The sequence below is a fragment of the Gymnoscopelus microlampas genome (assembly GCF_963454915.1).
Source record: "Gymnoscopelus microlampas genome assembly, chromosome: 3".
Classification (NCBI taxonomy): domain Eukaryota; kingdom Metazoa; phylum Chordata; class Actinopteri; order Myctophiformes; family Myctophidae; genus Gymnoscopelus; species Gymnoscopelus microlampas.
In genome coordinates this window covers 42,227,752-42,247,102 of record NC_139940.1, presented here as the reverse complement: position 1 = coordinate 42,247,102, position 19,351 = coordinate 42,227,752, and positions in this window count along the sequence as shown.

Sequence of the window (19,351 nt, the reverse complement as noted above, 5' to 3'; positions counted from 1 at the left end):
CTGGATTCATAAGAAGAGTATATAGTCTTGTGTGGCCAAACTGTTGCCTCCCACAATTTTCAAATGTTTCCGGTCATACAGTCTGAAGCTCTGATCATGAGTAAAATAAAAAAAACGGATGTGACGCCTCCTCCCCACTTCCCTTTCGTCTTTACAGTCACGCAAATTTGTCCTAATATAGATCTAAATCATCTAAGCATATCGTTGCTATCCGGCAGAAACCAGCTAACTCATGCTTTTGCATAAAAAACAAATCAGGGCCATTGAATACCCTTTACGTCTGTGTGTTGGTAAAAAAAATGATTGAACCAATGAAAAGCTTTAAAAAGCGCTTCTGACAAAACCAGCTAACTCCATTGGATCCTCAAACTTTCTGCTAAACCAGCGAAGTCCACCGGGGTTAGCTGGTTTTGCTGACTCCAGGCCCCACCCCCTTTTGACCTCCAACCTCATTGTGAGCTTGGAGGTCCATTCAGCTGTTATCAATGATGAACAAAGCCTCCTAACTCCACTTTTTTTAATTTCCTGAAAAATTAACATTTTGGAGTTAGCTGGTTCCTGCCGGACAGCAGAGATATATATACTGTAGCTTGCTGCTTAGCAGAAATGGAAATTTAAAAAAATTCAATGTAAAGATATTTTGAAATATATATTTTCGTGAATGGAAATGACGAACCGATGCCAGCTTACTGTCTCTGATTTCAGGAGGTGTAGTTCCAGACTATATAGCATTCGGAGATTGTGGAATAGTTGTCTGGCTACGCGAGACTATAGGAAGAGTAACATGGGTACCAGAACTTGAACTAAAGTATATCTATCCTAGCTAGGTGATGCATACTGCTGTTGTGTCTGAAGGACAATTTAAGACATTTTGTTACTACCTCTAGAGCCAAATAGTAAACACAGCAGCGTGGTTTATAAGATGAATCTAATCTTATTTTGGGAAGTAGTGTTTCGCCTTACAGTGTGTGTTTCTATGACAGAATGGTCGATCTGAGAAGGTCTTTACAGCAGTGGTTCTCAAAGTGGGGTGCGGGGACCCTCAGGGGTCCTTGGGGAGGTTCCAGGGGGTCCCCAGCAAAACGTGTTAATATACAGTAGTATCACAATCATTTTTAACCTTTTATGCTTTGGCTATTCAAAAAAATAACAGATCTACAAGCTCATAGCGTGGCACCGAGTGCCGCGCTATGAGCTTGTGTATCTGCTATTTTTCAAAAATCATGAACATTAGTGATTTTTTTGGGGATATATATCTTTTCTAAGGAAACACAAATCTTTTTGTTCTGGGGGTCCTCTGGCACAACATATTTACAGATGGGGGTCCAGGGGCCTAAATATTTATCAATTTGGGGGTCCCTGGCATGAAAAAGTTTGAGAAGCACTGCTTTTGCTTTACAGCATGAATTCTCTGTTGATGTACTGTACCTGTGATAGCTGATACTAATAATAGCAATCATGAAGGAAAGGGCTGAAGGATGTATGAAGGGGGGAAGGGGGGGGGTGACAGTAATTAGTGGCGATGATGATGAATAACAATGGACAACAATGGTGATGACAGTAATGATGCCTGTGACAATGACCGTCAGACATCAAATATACGGCAGTATGATCCTATTGATAATAATATTGATCGTCGTGGTGGCTTTTTGATTGCCATAATAATGGCTGTATCGGTGCAAACTAAAACAATGGAAAAGTGTACTGTGGTAAAAAAAGTATTATGTAAATGCTATACATCTTGTGAGCTGCTGGACCACCTTTCAGTTAACCCATTAAGACCGGGAACGTATCTGTGTGTCATTTTTAGATTTCTTTGGCTATTCAAAAATAGCAGATATACAAGCTCATAGCGCGGCACCGAGTGCCGCGCTATGAGCTTGTAGATCTGCTATTTTTGAAAAATCGTGAAAATTTGTGGCAAAATCTTGGATTATGTACTTTTTAAAGCAAACATTTGTAAAATATTTAGTTCCAGGAATCCCCAGAAGCAAAGATTTGAGTTACAAATGTCCGCCAAAAAAAAGGAAGAAAAAAAAATGTTTGCACAACTTTTCATAATTTTTCAAAAATACCAGATCTACAAGCTCGCCGCGCTATGTGCTTGTATATCGGCTATTTTTGAGTAGCCTAAAGAAATCTAAAAATGACACTCAGATGCGTTCCCGGTCTTAAAGAGTTAATGAGGAAATGAGACCCGTGATCATAACAGTCACTTTGACGGAGCCAAAGCCATGGGTTATCAGAATGCGCTATGCATGCCTGATAATAGACACATGTGCCGAGGAAGAACGGCGCTTTAATAGAGTTTTTAACTGTAGATCTGGAATGGGAAAATTGGACATACGTTCTAATTGAATACCTGGTTAGAAAATGCGCCCGGCAAACGCCATTATAAATCATTTGGAATCAGTTTTCCAGAACTGCTTCTCTTCCCTCTCACCCACTTTACAAACACAGAGCAAGGCTTTTTCAGCCTCTGATAAGTGTTAATAAATTACCTGAATTTGAAAATTAATGGCCAGCCGCCTGCTTCAGGGAGATATCATTGTGTTTCATGAATATTTTGATTTTGTGATTAGATCAAAATGCGGTGAATTCCTAAACAGCCCCATGCCCAAGCTCCACTGATCATAAACTCTTCCCTTCTTTAACCCATTAAGACCTGAGGCGATTCTTAAAAAAAATCTAAATCTCAACAGTTTTTTGAAAAAAATCTGGAAAATATTTTTTCACGATTTTTCAAAAATAGCAGATCTACAAGCTCGTAGCGCGGCACTCGGTGCCGCGCTATGAGCTTGTAGGTCTGCTTTTTTTGAATAGGCCCAAAGAAATCTTAAAATGAGACGCAGATGCGTCCCCGGTCTTAATGGGTTAAAAAAAGAAAAATTCTATTCCATGCAAATGTGCTGATATGGAATAATTAGAATGAGTTTTTTTGCCAGTATTTTTCTGCTGTAACATTTGCATGACTTTAGATCTCACCCTACTGATCTCCTCCAAGCTGAGGGAAAATGTATGTTTTTGTGCTGCTACCGCCCCCCCCCCCACCCCCCCCCCTTCCAAAAATTTACCTTGCCAGGCGAGATAATGGCTTACATTGTGATGTTAAAGAGGCTTGTATTTACAAAAAGAAACAAAGGCGAGGCAGTTGCCAGTCCTGGAGGACATTGATTAGGCTCTTCCTGTCATTTCCCATTCACCAGCTGTATCAGCGGCATTCCAGCTCATCTGCTTTTTGTACATGATAGGGATCAAATAGATTTCTGCGCCGCTCATTGTCACAACATTTCACTTGTGCGGAATGTAAGGAGAAGAGCGCATGAATAGCCAGTCAAACTTTGACTTAATAATAACACACCGTACACAGTACGCGCACACTTTCGACTACGTTGCGGTGAGCATATGTCTGTCTCGGTTTGGCCAGGATTGTCCCTTGTTCGAGGTTGTCCTGAGCAGGGGCAATCTATGTGTCCGTACACAGACAAGTGTGTCCGTGGCAAGGCTTGTCCGTGTCTGTGGCAAATCTTTAATATATATATTTTTCCATTATGATCTTATTTTGTTCTTGTATGTAATGCGCGATTAAATCACTGACTGTAATAAGAGAAGACATAATTAGTGAAATTCCAAAACAAGCTATAGTCTTGGACCATGCTGCATTAATTCCTGTGCATGCAGCCAAGTCTCCAGGTTTTCTTCAGACTGCAGTAGGTATGACACTGATTTAATGAATGCAGAAATGCTATAATTTTAAAATGTGTAGCACATTGGCATAGACAGACACTAAGGCACATTAGGCGTCCACTAGTAGCTCTTATGTGTTTCTGGTAATGCTATTGATCGCACATTTTGTATGCCAGTGGCAAAAAAAATAAGTTTTAGGAAAATGTCCATGGTGATAACCCCTGGTCCAGAGTCCTGATGGATATCTTTAAAACGCACACCATTCACTACCAATGGTCCTATAGTTTTCACCATAGTTAAAATTGTAACACTTGTTTTGAGTGCTTACATAGTAGATGTTTCTTTCTTGTGAAAGAAGCAGTCGCTCGGTGTGCTAAGGGCTAAAGTAATTGTCCCACATCCTGATGAAAACCCTGGTTTGAAAAAAAAGTCAAAATAAATGTGGAAAAGGGGCAAAAATAGACGATCTACAAGCTTGTGACACTTTGTGAGCTTGTAAATCGTCTATTTTGGCTCGTTTTGAAATCAGATTTAAGTGATTATGGGTACCGTTTTGGGTTTGCTAAAATACGGTCACTCTAGACTACATCCCTGCTTGTCTCTCTCTGCCTCTCTCAACAACACACACACACGTACGCACGCGCGCACACACACACACACACACACACACACACACACACACACACACACACACACACATATATTCACACGGGAGGTAACGTTAAATTATTTATCCTAAATCTCTGTGGATAACTTTCCACATTAAGGTGTCCTACCCCATATGCAGGCGTAGTATTTTGTGCCGTGTACATTTTGTCAGGATAAATGTTGTTGCATTCGTTCTCATCTATAGAGCCGTCACTTGTGTAGTGTGTGTGTGGTTGTAGTAGTGTGTAGTGTGTGTGGTTTGCTGCATAGGGAAGTGTATGGTGCACGAAATGAACAGATACACACTTTGTGAAGTTGTCTGACTTAAGATCCTAGTTAGCCACACTGTACTTTCAAACATGGAAGGATGCTGGTAGCTGTGCCCATGCGCGTGTGTGTTTGTGTGTGTGTGTATACTTCTATTACTATACTTGTGAGGGCAAAATGTCCCTATAGTAGGTATAGTAGAATTTGAATGTTTTATGGTAACAAAATGTTTTGGGGAGTTATAGGCGTACAATTAGATTCAGGTTGGGGTAATAATTAGACATTTAGAGATTAGGGTTGGAGTTGGAGTTATGCATGATTTTATTCTCAGCTGTGTGCCGGAGTCGTGCACCAAAAATAGCAGATCTACAAGCTCACAACACGTCACAATGCCACGCTTTGTGAGCTTTTTTCGACTAGGGTTAGGGTTAAAAATGTCTCGAAACTTTACAAATGACGCCCCTAAAAATCGACGTCCTAAAATGCCAATGTCCTCACGAGTATAGTAATACAAATACAAAATGTGTGTGTGTGTGTGTGTGTGTGTGTGTGTGTGTGTGTGTGTGTACACACATGCGTGTGTTTGTGTGCCCGGCAGCTGCACAGGGCCCCAGGGACCGGCCTGTGTAGATTGGGTCTCCTCAACCCGTAGCTCATTAGTGGGGAGAGTGAAAGGAATCCTCGCAGATGGCTGTCAACGTTCAAAAAAGTCGACTGCGTGAGACATGTCAATTGAGGTTTAAGTTCCTTCTGCTCGTTCCTGTGACACTGCAGTATTCAAGCGATATTTGTTTATTCCTCCCCAAAAAGTACAAAAACACAGGAGCCGGGTGACATCTGAAAATGTGTTTTCTAATGAGCGCTCCGACTACTGAACAGGAGTCTGCGCTTGTCATTCATCACCGCAAATTACTCGCTCTAACTTGACATGTTTTCAGTGCTACAGATGACGAGCTTGTCTGTTCTGCAAACAGTGGGAATAGTCGGCATTTAAACTGGGAAAATGTGGCGCCGAACAGTCCGGCAAGACGCTGCGGAAAATCAATTAGATTGTTTACCTGTCAGAGTTGGAATGGAGGCCGTGCCACTTTTAAGGTTGGCTCATCATTTTCACTCCAGCACTGTCACTTGCACTCCCCCTGTTATTCAATTAATACAACTGAATACACAGTTCTGATCCGTCGTCGACGTTATGCACTGGGCTCTGTTTTTTTCCCAGTTTTTTTTTTTTAATGACTGCTGTCGTTCTCGTACTACGTTATACCGAAACCGTTTGGAAGCCCGCCCCTTGAATCTCATGCACGTTGGAAGGTTTGAACTAGCAAGATGAAAGACTGTTGTGTAATCTGTACCGTATGCGTTTGTTATGACCACTGGCCACAGTATGCAGCAAATAGAATCAGACATTAAAAGGAAAGCTCTGCTATTGTGATTCAGATAGCATGATAGCAAAACCAGTGTATTTAACAAATAAATGGTGGACGTGCATGTGTTCAACACAGGCGTTTGTCTAATTTTCCTAGAACTGACATTTAAAACTTTACTGCTGCATTGCTGTATGGATTGCTTACAGTGCTGAGGGAATATTTGAGGTCAGAGTGAGAGCAATGCAGTCCAAAGGAGACTGTCAGATTAAAGGTGATGTAAGTGATATGTTTTGTTAAAATATGTGTCAAATAGCTATATATTCCCATGATAATCATTAGAGTTTGTATTCAGTAACAGGGTAGCTCAGTAAACGGGAACTATATTTTCAGGTCGGCATACCAATTCCATTCAATCAGGAGAGAGAACTCATACAGGATAAAATAATTTGTAAGTGATGAAACAAAAAAGAAAACATTTGCTGACAAATTTGGGATTGGAACAATATAAAAGTTACGCTGATAAATGTGTTTATTAAAGAGCTGGAGAGATGTGGAGACCCCTGTTGCTGAACAAACACTTTGCTATATAAAGCACATTGAATTGCCTTGTGGTTGAAATGTGCTATACAAATAAAACTGCCCTTGCCCTACTATGGCAATGATTTCTATCACAGCTATACGTTTTTAACAAAAAATAAAAACAAATAAAATGTATGTATCACTTACAGCACCTTTTAATTGCATGAACTCTGTCACAACTAATAACACTAATGTCAACAGCTAACTCCTAGAACAAGCTGTTTTGAACTAAGCGTTTTTTTTTTTACTTCAGGAATGAGAAGTGACGCATTTATCTGGTTCGGTGTGGGATTAAAAGTCGGTCTGGACCCAGAGATGCTACGTTTCAATAATTGTACATAACAGCAATCTGAAAACCACTCAAGCTGACCTACTTGTGGGGCTCAGAAACTTTTATCCTGTGGGCCAACTCTAAAAATAACCCCCGTGGCCAGTTTTAGATCCATCTCGCTGGTATAACCCTGACACTTTTACAGAGTGCCAGTGACAGAGACCCGTTAAGAAAGCAGCGGTCCACAGCAGCTTAAGGCGTTATGATTTATACTTGGTCGGCACGCCGGTGTGTGTCGTCGTGCCTCCAAAAAAAATAGCAGATCTACAAGCTCGCGACGCATCGCGGCGAGACGCGTTGTGTGAGCTTGTAGATATAGACTATTTTCGGTGCGCGACACTGGCGCGCAACTAATTATAAATCCGGCTTAACCCATTCAAGCCGGGAACGCATCTCTTGTCATTTTTAGATTTCTTTTGCTATTCAAAAATAGCAGATCTACAAGCTCATAGCGCGGCACCGAGTGCCGCGCTATGAGCTTGTAGATCTGCTGTTTTTTTGGGGAAAAATCTTGGAAATTTTGTGCAAATCTTTGAATATATATATTTTTAAAGCAAACATTTGTAAATCAAATATTTGCTTCTGGGGGGTCTACAAATGCCTCTAAATCCTAATAAAAAAATAAAAAAACATATGTTGCTGTAATATCAGTGGTTCTCAAACTTTGTGTCAAGGACCACCCAAAATTATATGTATTTGGCCGTGGACCCCCATCTCAAAACATTTTGTTCCAGTGACCCCCAGAAGTTGTAACATGAGTTAAAAATGTTCGCTTAAAAATATATATATATATTCAAAGATTTGCACAAATATTCACAAATTATCCAAAAAAAAATCAGATATACAAGCTCATGAGCTTCTATGTCTGCTATTTTTGAATAACTGAAGAAAAAGAAAAGAAAAACTAAAAATGACACGGATGCGTTCCGGGTCTAAATGGCTTAAGCACTGCACACCGCATTGTGACATCCTTTTGAGTTCCACTGCTGAAATATCTTTCCATTATACCGGTGGTTGTGCTTCAAACATTACTGTACAAAATGCCCACCTCCATGATGCATGAATAATGAACCAGCAGGCTAACTGGTACAGTACAGCATGTGCATTTTGGGGATATAGTACTGTACCTCTTTATGAAGTACAACTCAAATGATTTGTATGCAAATTAATAGCAATGAAACCCCGGCTAATGTTGTAAGTGGAATCTATGCAATTCCTTGTTTGGCTACACTGCGTTAGTGCAGCTTTGTGTAGCTAGATCAATGTGAAGTAGCTCCCTTTTAATCATTTACTATGAATGGCAGTAAAACGATTCGCTGAACAAACTGGTATTGATGTCCGGGCAGCAACAAAAAAAAAAAATCACATGCCGTTTTTGTGTTCTCTTTTCTTGTCGCCTTTTCTCTTTCCGTGTGTCATTGCGCGGATATTCTCTCTTGCTGCATGCATCGCTCCTTTAAGATGATTTGGAATTAGACGGCTTTTCATACAGCACACATTATGTAGCTTGGTGGGACTCCATTAGTCTGAATCAAAGAGGACAGCAGCCCGCATAGAAGCACACAATACTGTGGCAGCCTGTGTTTCAGCAAATAAATAACAAATCCATCCGCTGCTTACTGTAGCCCGCCAATGCAAAACCAACTAATTAAAAGATGAAAGGAGGACACCCTCCTAGCAGTGTGACGATACAGTTTGGTTGAATGCTACTGTAAACATCAGGGTATTCAGAAACTTGGCCAAAAAACGAGAGTCTACCGCTAATAAGGATCCAAACCCCAGCCAGCGGTATTGATTTTGTAGCACATAGAGGGATATAGGGCCAGACATAATCTGGGAGTTGAAGTGGGTTTGGTACAATGAGGTCCAAAAGTGTTGCCCCACGACTGACATCGGCCTGTGGGGGGAAACTAAAAACCAGGGGATCTCCGTCGTGAGTCTTGTTTGGTTTGGTTTGGTTTTGGTCTCTTCCTCCTCCTCTCTCCTCGCTAGTATTCCTTCTCTCCTCTCTCCCGAGCATCTTGGGAGCGTTGAGCTCAGACAGCAGGATTAGTCAAGGATCCATCTTGAGACGCAGATAATGTTCTGTAACCAGGCTCTCCCCTGCTCTCTGCAGGCTTCTGCTTCGCTGATTACAGCTCCGGAACTACACCCCAGAAATGGCTATTTTGTTTTTTGAATTGTTATTTTTTTTCTCCCCCTTTTTTTTATTTTTGCTCAAACTGTTTTTGTCAGTTATCCACCCCCCCTCCAATTCAATTCGATAACAAAGTCACAACTAGGTCAAGACAATGCTGCAGCCCGGCAGTCTCTCTGTCTGAGAAACGGACTGACAGCATACATGGAAGCGCCACAGGGCTGTTTAAATATGCCCTCTGGTCTTTCCCTCGCACACAGCCTAAATTACTTAAAGTGGGTGGCACTGCTGCTACAAGTTTCCATATATTCCACACAATGTGACGCTCTGTTTTCTGGAACGAAAGTTAGATCGGTGTTTATATGATTCGCCTTTACCGAACATTTCCTTATAACATTCTTCTTTTTCTCCGTCTTCCCGCCCGGTCCTTGACACGCAGAAGAGAAACATAAGTTCAGTGCATAAAGTTGCCTTATGGCATGCAGCATAGCACATACCTTAACAGTTGTGTGATTGTACTTGGATGTGAGGAGAGTGTGTGTCTGCCGTCTCACCTGCCTGTCATTGTGAGTGACAGAGGAAAGGTTGGGGGAAGGGGGGGGGGGGGGGTACAGGAGCACAGCAGCTGGATTTGCACCTGCAGACTCCACACACACAGACGTATACAGTGGGAACGGCTCATCACCGTCCCCTCCCTCTGTCAGTGATACTTAACAAATAATTCATTGCTTCACTCTTGTTTTTCCTTCTCTTCCTGAAGAGTTGTTGTATACAGACACACACACACACACACACACACACACACACACACACACACACACACACACACATACACCCATACAATATATGTCATTAAAATAGATATTCGCAGGCTACATAAGCTACGACAAAGTAGCCAAGGAAAGCTGGAACGGTCAAGTACACTGTAGACAAATTTAAACAAACCGGTTTTGGTCGGTACTGAAATTCCTAGTTGTTATATTCACTTACACAGTATTTCCTTCTCATCTGAAGATTTGCTGTACACAGTCACACACCCATATATGTGTGTGTGAATGTGTAGGTGGATTTGTGCAAATTGTCAGAATAGACATTGCAGGCAACAAAGTAGCCAAATAAAGCTGGAACGATCAAGTAGACTCATTTAAACAAATAGGTTTTGTCCTATAGACTGATACTACTGTTATAATTCACTTATACAGTATTTTATTTCCATGAGGCAATTGACATTTACACATTACGAGTTTTACTTTTATGCACACGTGTTTTTTGTGTGATTGTCAAGTAGGGTCAACACCAGCCCTGTTCGAGAGCCCACTACTTAATGACAGACACGCATGCACGCGCACACACGCACACGCTCACGCACGCAAGTGCGCCTGCAGAGTTAGCGCAGGGCCTGGGCAAATTTAATTTAGAGACATTCTCTCCTTTGCCTCTACATCCTGGGCTTGTTTAAGACACTGAAGTGACTGTTCCTCGCCCCGTGTAAAAGAACCCCATTATCAAAGCATTAAGATGTGATTAAACTGACATTTTTCTTAAGAAAACCAAAAGAGTTGGGAATAAAGGCAGGGAGAGAACTACATACTCCAGATCTTATCAGGAGAGAGTGGTAAGTGTGTGTGTGTGTGTGTGTGTGTGTGTGTGTGTGTGTGTGTGTGTGTGTGTGTGTGTGTGTGTGTGTGTGTGTGTGTGTGTGTGTGTGTGTGTGTGTGTGTGTGTGTGTGTGTGTGTGTGGGTGTGTCTGTGTGTGTGTGTGTGTGTGTGTGTGCCGGGGGGTGGGGTGGGGGGGGGGTATACGCTGTACATACTGATCTTTGAAGCAGCTTATTACAGAGCAGGCTAAGAAGACAAGTGCGGTGGTGTACAGATCAGAGGTATGCAAGCGAAAATGCACCTGCTAGATTTCGCTATCATTCACGGGGTGTCAGTCAGTCATGAGGCCCCCATATAGTGTCGCTGGTCCGTCTCTGAGGCCCGGGCCATCCTGTCTGTTTGTCTGTCATCGTCCCTGCCTGCGCACAAAAAAATAGCAGATCTACAAGCTCATATAGCGCGGCACTCGGTGCCGTGCTATATGAGCTTGTAGATCTGCTACAAGTCCCAACGCATGGGTCTGACGTGTCTTCGCGCTGAAAATAGCCGATCTACAAGCTCACAACGCATTGTAAACTTGTTGTAGAGTGGCTATTTTTGGTGCAAGCGCCAGCATCAGGAAGAGTTGCTGCTGCTAAGGTAGTAGCTAAAATAAACAAGCAAACAAATGCAGCTACGTTTAAATCAGGCGTGAGGGTGTTTTTTTGCTCAAATGGAGCTTTGGAAATCTGTTAAATTGACACACAGTAAAGATGAAGTCAGAAGTTCAGAAGGCATAGAAATGAGGGGTTCAAATCTTACTGCATGGAATAAATAATCTCTCTTCTGTCATTTTTTCTCCCAGAGAAAGTGAGAAGTAGCTATCTTTCTCTCTCTCTTACAAAGACATATTTCATAAATATTATGAAATATATGACTGCGAGACTGATCACTGGCTTATTTTAAGCAGCATGGTTACTATGGTGCAGGGCCGGACTGGGACCAAAATTCAGCCCTGGCATTTTGGTCCAGACCGGCCCACCCTCAGTGAAACGCCCCCCCCCCCCCCATTTTGTCAACGGGGGGGGGGGGGGGGGGGGCGTTTCACTGAGCCAGCCCAGCCCTGCACATGAACTCTGCGGCCGCACTGAGGCGCCTGCTGGAAAGCATCCCAGCCCAAACATTAACGTAACTAATAATTGGGCCGCGCGACTCGGATATGACCGTAATAACCCTAAAACATTTTTAAAAATATGTTTTTCAAAAAAAAAAAAAAAAAAACGTTTTTTTTTTTTTTTTTTTTTTTTTTTTTTTTGGGCCCAGTGGCCCAGTGGCCCAGCGGCCCACCGGGCATTTGCCCGGTACGCCAAATGGCCAGTCCGCCGCTGCTATGGTGTGATGTACGATGTGAGCTAATGCATTTATACTATAACTAATAGGCAATCTATTCAACAATCAGATTCCCCAATTTGATTTGGAAGTTACAAATACAGCCATCTAAGAACAAAGGCTTTTTTTAAAGAGCCCCGGATTTTCTGTTGCTAAAAGGCTTGAGTGAGAACAAGTGGTTTAAGCCATTAAATCCTGGAACGCATTACAAATGTCTTCTAAATCCTAACAGTTTTCTGAAAAACTTGTTGCTATAATATCAGTGGTTCTCAAACCTTTTCATGTCAAAATATGTTGTTCCAGGGACCCCCAGAAGCAAAGATTTGCGCCAAAAAATTTGCTTCAAAAAATATATGTACTCAAAGATTTGCACACACTTTCACTATTTTTGTATAAAACGATGGCTATAGCTAAAATCTCAAAACGACACAGTATGCGTTCCGGGTCTTAATGGGTTAATAACATTTGTTCGTCATTTTAGATTTCAACATCTAAGATCGGAAATGGGATCTGTATTTACTGTATTTTATCTATCTGGGCTTGATGTGAGGCCCGGCAGCCTCCCTTTTTTTTTGTAATAGGAAAACAAGCAATATAGTGTCAAAAGATCTGAGCCAAGATAGTTGGAAGACATTTTGATTTATAGTTTGATCATCTGTCGTCTGCGTTGAGCCCGACACCCCCCCTCCCCTCTCTCCCCTCACCCCTCTCCCCTCTCTCCCCTCACCCCTTCTCTCTCTCTCTCTCTCTCCTGCTCTCTCAACTATCCACCCACTCGTCTCACTTTTTACATTTATTTCATTACTTTTCTTTTCTTGGTGTCCCTCTTTCTTTCTTTCTTTCTTTTGTTTGTTTCACTCTGTATGCCAGCGAGGCCCAACCTGTGGGCTGGGGTGCACTGGGTGGGCCGCGAGGATATTGCAAGTGGGCCCCCAAGTGATTGGCAAAACACTACGATTTTAAAGATAATATAACATAAATATTATAAAAATTCACGTTAAAAAAAAGAGTTTTCCGATACTGATAAATAGGAAGTTAAAGTATACTACATTAGTTCCATTGAAAGTAGCAGATCCATTGTAAATAGCAGATCTACAAGCTCATAGCGCGGCACCGAATGCGAGCTTGAATGTGAGCTTGTAGATCTGCTATTTTTTGAAAAATCGTTTTGTGCAACATTTGTTGCAAATCTTTGAATATATATATATTTTATAAGCAAACATTTTTTTAACTCAAATCTTTGCATGGGGGTCCCTGGAACAAAATACTTTGAGATGGGGGTCCGCGGCCAAATGCATATAATTGTGGGGGTCCTTGACATGGAAAGGTTTGAGAACCACTGACGTAGAAACACACGTTTTTCAGAAAACTGTTAGGATTTACAATACATTTGTAGAATCAGCCTCAGGCCTTAATGGGTTAAGTGGTCAGATGGGTGGGCCACGAACACATGGGAAATGTTCAAGTGGGTTGTGATCCAGAAAAGGTTGAGAACCACTGCTGTATACTTGGTACCGTATTCTGTATACTCCTCACTCTCCTTCTGATAAACCTCATTTGGTTGCTTAACAGGGGTTTGGTGCAAATTGCATCATCATCATTCAACTATTGACCAGTGGACCGGGGTCCCCCAGAGGTCTATACTAGGCCCCCTCCTTTTTTCCCCCTCTACACTACTGTACATATCTTCACTGAAAATAGGAGATCTACAATCTCACATCTATCTCTGCAAGCTTGAGCTTTGTACATCTGCTATTTTCACTGAGAGGCTGTGAAATGATTCAAACCTATTCCTGAAATGGTGGGTATAGGGGAGGGGGCCATGTACGATTCCAGCCCTCAGCAATGTGTCGAAGTGTCCCTGAGCAAGACACTTAACCCCTAACTGCTCACCCCCCCCCCCCCCCCCCTCACCCCCCTCTATGGGGCGGCGATCAGCTGGGTGAAACTGAAACAGAATTTCCAGATGAAATAGGTATCCATTTCGAATCAAACCAATCAACTATCGATTATTTTCTTAGCGATTATTCTATCGCAACGGTTCTCAAACGTTTACATTTCAAGGTCTCCCCTTAACTCTGACAGTGTACAAATGGAACCAAATGGACCCGTTAACCAATTAAGATACAACACATCGTGCTGTGAGCTTGTAGATCAGCTATTTTAACTATTTTAGATAGATAGATATTTTTTTACATGAGCTTTTTGCCTGACATGCCCACAATAGGGATAGATTAAGACATTGATTCATTTATTGAAATATCGATTGTCCTCCTTATAATTTCTTATACTCGATTAAAATCGATTAGTTAGGCGCTTGGGTGGCGCAGTGGTAAAGTCCCTGCCCACCCCCACAGAGGTTGTAGGGTTCGAATCCACCGTGGTGCATCCGGCTTTGTCAAGCGTCTACACGAACAACACAATTGGCCCGTGTTCGGGGGAGGGAAGCCGGGCGGGAGGAGTGGGACGAAGGGAAGGCTCTTCTACATCCTCTCGGTGGGGGCTCCTCACTGGTAGGTGGGTCAGTATGATACAACACAGAAATGTTTGTGGGAGGAATTAATTGTCATAACTGTGAAAAGGGGTTAAAAAATTAAATAGAAAACCTATTAGTTTTATTAACCGATGGCACTACTTACAACCCACACACCCCAGCCTCCCCCCTACCAGGACTCCTCCTTGTTTTACAGATACTAGGCGAGAAGGAGGGGAGGGTGTTTTAACCCATTCAATCCGGGAACGCATTTCTGTCACTTTAGATTTCTTTGGCTATTCAAAAATAGCAGATAATACAAGCTCGGTGCAGCGCTATGAGCTTTTAGATCGTGGAAAAAATCGTTAAAATGTGTGCAAATCTTTGAAAATATATATTTTTAAAGTGAACATTTGTAACTCAAATCTTTGCTTCTGGGGGGTCCCTGGAACAAAAGAAATCACAAATGTTCGCTTTAAAAAATATATATTCAAAGATTTGCACACATTTTAACGATTTTTCAAAAATGAGATGTGCATCGTTGTGACAAAACGTGAAGCGTCGATGGCGATTTCCACCGCTTCACTCAACTCAACTCCTGCTGAGTTAATAAATCTGACCTCAGCTTAATTAAAATAACACAACATCCTCCGCTGAGAGAGAGAGAGAAAAAAGGAGCAGTTTGAGAATTATTCTTAACTAATCGCTAATTAAGATTGAGCACTAGAAAAAAAAAACAAGAACGGGGGTTCTCTGAGAAGATGTATCTAAAAAATATATATATGTATTCGTAGAGGGACAAGCAGCCAGTGATTTTTGAGCGTTTTGGAAGTTGTCTCTGTCGGGTGGAAACCTCAAAAGTCCAAAAACTGTTACTTTTCAGGATTCAAATTCAAAAGTAGCAGATCTACAAGCGCCGCGTTTCGAGCTTGTAGATCTGCTCCTTTTGATGCTTTTGTTGGACGCTGTTGTGATCAAGTAGGGCGTTAATATACGAAAAAATAACACAAAAAGCTAAAATGTGGAGATAGGAGGTTTCTGTCCGACAGCAAGGACTGGATTTCACAACCGAATGTCTCCTGGCTCAGCATGGAAGCTGTGCTACTGTTGCTGTGCTCTCAGAGGCTGAATGAACAGCTACAGTGGCTGATTTTAGCTGATGAATACAGGCAAACGGCTGTAAATAACACTACTATTGGCTGCTTTTCGTATCGTTGCTGTCGGGCAAAAACCTCTTATCTCCATATTCTGACTTTTTGTGTTTTTTCGTAAATGAACGGCCCACTTGATCATACCACAGCTTCACACATGATATACTGTATGTACTGTACCACAACCCTAATGCAGAAACATACCATATAGAAGTTTTTTTTTTCCCCCTAAATTATTTATCCCACGATTTCGTAACCAATTTTTTCACCCAGTGCCAATTGTCTAAGTAATCCTGGGCACTACACTCCCTCTGCCAGCCAAGGGAGAGCCTAGAGTTCATGCCTCCTTCAATGCATGAGAGCTAGCAAGCCGCTTCTTATCACCTGACAGGGAGGAGGTTCCCTGGTTAGACGTGGCGCGTGGAAGGAACACGTTATTCCAACCAGTTCCTTCCAGAACAGTGTTGATTTAGTCATAGTCTTTTGAATAAAATTCTGTTTAGTTTTGGTCATATTTTAGTCATCTGAAAGGTTTTACTTTTAGTCTAGTTTTATCGACTAAAATGTATTTTTGGCGGCATCGAAATGATTTTCACCTACAGTAGCTGCATGCCGAAAATAGCCGATCTACAAGCTCACAACGTTGTGATCTTGTAGATCAACTATTTTCGCTCTGTGACACCTGCGAGCACCCATGATGACTTGTCTTAGTTCTACTGGATCTCTTCTCCACTAGTCCCTCCCAAACATTTTAGTCTAGTTTTTATTTGTTGACGAAATTGTCAGTATATTTAGTCATAGTTTTAGTCATCATAGCCTAGTTTTTATTTTGTTTTCGTCAGTGAAAAAAGGTAGTCAACGGACATTTTTCGTCATAGTTTCAGTCGACGAAATCAACCCTGCTCCAGAAGCTGCAATGTAACCAAGGTGTTGATTCTATAGTATGTGAGCAAAAAGGCAACGTCTTGTAACATACAATTATAGTGATGAAATAATATTTTCCCCGTCATTGAAAAGGAACTGTTTTGGACATAACAAGCAACGATACATCTTTAGCAGCATTGTCGAATGTGCAAGAAGCAGAAAGGCACACACACACACACACTGTCTGTAAGTCAAAAAACACTTGCCTAATTCACAACAAGTCACTTGTATAGTGAAAGTAACATTTCGAGCAGCTGCTCAAGATGTTTTACAGTCGTGTCATTTGTAACAATGTAGGACTAGTGTGTAATATAATGCGCCCTTCTCCTCGTGAAGATTCATAACATATAGCTTCATTAATTGCTCGTTTTTGTCAAGTTGCACTTTTGACCAAATAAGGTGAAAGAGGCCAGAAACACAGTCATCACATAATGACTGTTATAAACTGTGAATCTTGGCCTCTGCCGCGGCGAGGGCTGTAATTCGAGCAGCGAGGACGGTTAAGAGGATATCATTATCATGTGTTTTCTCAGTAAGCCGGGAGATTTGGTTAAATATAGTAGCTTTTTGTTTCCCCCCTCTTTTCATTTGTGCATTAAAGCTGGGTCAAGCCGACCCCTCCCGTGGCAATTCCCCTCAAATTGAGCCGCCAAAGCTGAGCCTCCTCTGCCACAAACGTGGCCAATATCGATGCCATGCTCACAAAAACTGATTGAAAAGAGACTTACATGTTTTCAAGGCACGCTGGGAATTGGGGGGCAGGCGGAAGCCCAAGTATTAAAGCTTAGATACTCACCAGTATGCTCTAAAAAGGAAAGCATATGCCCACAAGTCCAACGTTGCACAAATGAGTGCATGTAAACCATTATTCTGAGCATCTTTAAAAAGCATTTTCAGACAGATTTGGTGGATTTGCTGTGTGTGTGTGTGTGTGTGTGTGTGTGTGTGTGTGTGTGTGTGTGTGTGTGTGTGTGTGTGTGTGTGTGTGTGTGTGTGTGTGTGTGTGTGTGTGTGTGTGTGTGTGTGTGAGCTTGTGTGTGTGTGTGTGTGTGTGTGTGTGTGTGTGTGTGTGTGTGTGTGTGTGTGTGTGTGTGTGTGTGTGTGTGTGTGTGTGTGTGTGTGTGTGTGTGTGTGTGTGTGTGTGTGTGTGTGTGTGAGCTTGTGGGGGTGGTGGAGGGCTTTCGTGGTGGGAAAGGGATCCTTGGCTTTTGTCCTGGTCTATGCTAATAATATGAGCACAGGTGTATCACACTATTTTTACATTTTGAAATACTATTTTGAACAAAGACAGCCTTGAGAAATTGAATGAAAGGTATCATGAAGTCTGAACTGTAGAAGGTTGATAAACTTGACAATGGAGTTTAAACATTATAATCATTATTTAAACTTTTTATTTCTGTGTTGATTTAAGAGTCTGCTATTGCTTTTTGACTCTTCAAAAAACCACCAGGCAATTACAGCAAAACAAAAACAAAAAAATCTGTTCCTTATTTAAAAAGTCTGCAATTCTAATTCCAGTTCAGATGCATTTTAAAGGACACAGAAGAACTGGGAAAGATTTGAAAGAGATGACAATGATGGGTAATTCTGCCATTTGTGAATGTCTGCATCTATGAATTATTGTTTTTACTCTGATATTCAAAGGGCTGCTCAGAAAATATCAACAATTGATTTCTTGTGAGGGGGGAAATATATTCTTAATTAGTGTATCTGAATGAGTAATAAAGCAGCAGATTTTTTTTTTGTTAATATCCCGAGTTTATCAAATGATGGAGAAAAAAAAAAAGAAAAAAAACTTTCTTCCAAATCCCAGTGAGCCCCACTGTCATCTCAATACAGTACTGTTCTAAATCTGAGGTGCATGATAGAGATTGTGGGGGTGAAGTGTAGCGCTGTGCAGTTGTTTGCATATTTATTCAGCTGTCATATCTGAGCTGATCATCAGAGGGAGATAAACTAAAAAGATGAGGGAATAATGGCTGCTTGCTGAGAGGCTGCGAAAACGATTCAAGCATATTCCTGAAAAGAGACTGGGAGTGGGTAAACAAAAAAGTATTCAACAAAAAAAGCCATTGAATTCTAAATGAGAGAGAAGAGAGTGACGATGAGGAAGATGGCGCTGATAATGAAGATGAAGATGCTGATGAATGATTTGAAGGAGCGCTGATGTTATTTTTTTTATTTTTTTTACGAAGCAGGCATTAACTTTTACACAGTTATAAAGTCGTTGAAAATAGCCCGTTTTCAAAAACTTGAAAATTGCTCTGCCTTGATAAATGACAACTATTTCACGTCTTTTACGGATAAAAAAAAAACATCAATCTGCCTTGTGTAAAATCAAATTGTTTGATATTTTGTGGCTTGGAGAGATACAATGCTTTGCAGAACAGAGTGGGTAAAAAATGTGCTTCAAACACTACTCGAGCATTGTAGAATAATGTTCCTGGGAAAGAACACAGACCCTGACATTTAGTGAGAGAAGCCTCTAAGGTCATGCTGTTGATACCTCTTGTGGGGGAAAAAAAACACCCCGGATTAAACATTATCAGGGGCAAACCAAAGAGAGACACAGAAAATGTTCTCTTTGATTTGCACCAGATAAATGTAAATATCACCCTTTTCCTCTTTTCTAAACAGAACGTTATTTGCTCTCAGCACTTGTTGAAAACACTGACCTTTGTTATTTCACCCTCCCTTTGGTTTTCCTCGTCACTGTATAACGTTTAAGAGACATTCATCTATAGCTGAAGGTGTCACGGGGGGGGGGGGGGGGGGGGGGGGCTCATGTCGTCCATCCGTCAGTGTATATGTAAACCCACT